We start from the raw sequence: 2053 nt of genomic DNA, 5'->3' as shown, positions 1-2053 counted from the left end.
CTGCATATTGTAATGGCCACCTTGTTTTGTTTTATGCTGTTGAGTTGTCTCCGACCCACAGCGACTCCATGAACACCTCTCCCAAAATGCCCCATCTCCATCTTCAATAGTTCTGGTAGTGTATCTGTAGAGTTTACTTGGTAAAAATATGGAAGTGGTTTCCCATCGCGGCGCAGTAAACTCGAGTTTCTGTCCTCGACTCTCTCCCGTGCCACTGCCCCCCAGCACAGGTGACTTTTGACTTGTAGCAGATTGCCTTCCACTTGCTAACCACTGCCCAGCTAGGAATGGAATGGGTAGGCCTCTGCTTGACATTCCTTCCCGTAGTCAAGACTGGTAGAATACTGGAAACTCTCCAGGAGCGATCCTGAGAGGGGAAGAATCAAGTAGGGAGCAGAAAATGTCTCCCCTCCTCAAGAAAGAGAAATATCTGAAGACAGTGCTGAAGGGAGAGCCTAGAAGCCAATGGTCAGCAGCTTTGTAGAAAGTGCTAGACTGCAAGCTCTTTGTGGATGAGGAATGTATCTACCAACTCTGTTATATTGCAATAATAATAACAATGATGGTATTTGTTATGTGTTTACTTTGTGCCAGGGACTGTAGTAATCTCTGGGGTGGGCATAAGCAAATCAGGTTGGATACAGTCCCTCTCCCATGAGAGGCTCACAGTCTTGATCCCCATTTTATAGATGAGGTAACTGAGGCCCAGATAAACAAAGTGATTTGCCCAAGGCCACACAGCCCACAAGTGGCGGGAGAGGGATTAGAACCCATGAACTTCTGACTCCCAGGCCTGTGCTCTATCCCATATTCCATGTTGTTTCTCCATATTGTACTCTCCCAAGCACTTAGTACTGTACTCTGCACAAAGTAATTGCTCAATAAATATAATGGATTGACAAACTCCCAGAAAACCTGGGAATTAAATCAAAGAGGATGAAACACCGACCACCAACAGGAGGTGAGAGTTCAGAAACTCCTTGAAGCCTCAAGGATGAAGGCTCTGTTAACATTCCTGTTAAAAATTTGAGAAGTTTTAGGGTAAGTCTTCGTAAGTAGTGTCTACAGAACATCCAGGCTTGGAGAGCTGGTGGTCTTCTCATCCCCTGGCTTCTCCCAGGTACTGTACTCTTAATCAGAGAAGCAGCATGGCTCAGTGGAAAGAGCACGGGCTTGGGAGTCAGAGGTCATGGGTTCGAATCCCAGCTCTGCCACTGGTCAGCTGTGTGACTGTGGGCAAGTCACTTAACTTCTCTGTGCCTCAGTTACCTCATCTGTAAAATGGGGATTAAGACTGTGAGCCTCATGTGGGACAACCTGATTAGCCTGAATCCACCCCAGCACTTAGAACAGTGCTTTGCACATAGTAAGCGCTTAACAAATACCAACTTTATTATTATTATTATCATTATCATTATTATTATTATTAATCAAAGGCATTAAATTCTGAGATTCAGGAGCTTTTCCCTCATGAGATTGAGATTGGCCCTTCTTAGTTGCATAACCTCCAACCAGAACTGAAATTGACTATCCTATATTCAGCACAATCTAATTTTTCAATTCACTCTGTGCAAAACCAAATTTTAAAAGAGATCTTAGGATCACACTGTAGATGTATGAAAGGAATCTGCTGGGTGTTGATTACAGTGACTGTTAATGTTGTTTGAGAATACCAGTCACTCTATTACCAACACAGAAATAATAAAAGTACATTGTGTTCATTCAATAGTATCTATTGAGCACTTACTATGTGCAGAGCACTGTACTAAGCTCTTGGAATGTATAATTCGGCAACAGATAGAAACAATACCTGCCCAGTGACGGGCTCACAGTCTAATTGTGTTGTATATGTAACATAATAATAATAATAATAATGTTGGTATTTGTTAAGCGCTTACTATGTGCCGAGCACTGTTCTAAGCGCTGGGGTAGACATAGGGGAATCAGGTCGTCCCACGTGGGGCTCACAGTCTTAATCCCCATTTTACAGATGAGGGAACTGAGGCACAGAGAAGTTAAGTGACTTGCCCACAGTCACACAGCCGACAAGTGG

At 43.6% G+C, this 2053-nt stretch overlaps 1 non-coding gene across 1 annotated transcript; it reads right to left on the bottom strand.

The window, feature by feature from the left end:
- Positions 1–240: 240 nt before the first annotated feature.
- LOC114815323 lies at positions 241–377 on the bottom strand. The gene has a single exon (XR_003763087.1). It is a non-coding gene; the product is annotated as a small nucleolar RNA SNORA7 (small nucleolar RNA).
- Between the last annotated feature and the right edge of the window lie 1676 nt (positions 378–2053).

Source organism: Ornithorhynchus anatinus, chromosome 11 (genome assembly GCF_004115215.2).
Source record: "Ornithorhynchus anatinus isolate Pmale09 chromosome 11, mOrnAna1.pri.v4, whole genome shotgun sequence".
Lineage (NCBI taxonomy): Eukaryota > Metazoa > Chordata > Mammalia > Monotremata > Ornithorhynchidae > Ornithorhynchus > Ornithorhynchus anatinus.
The sequence above is the reverse complement of the archived record's forward strand: the minus strand, read 5'-3'. Positions and strand labels throughout refer to the sequence as shown.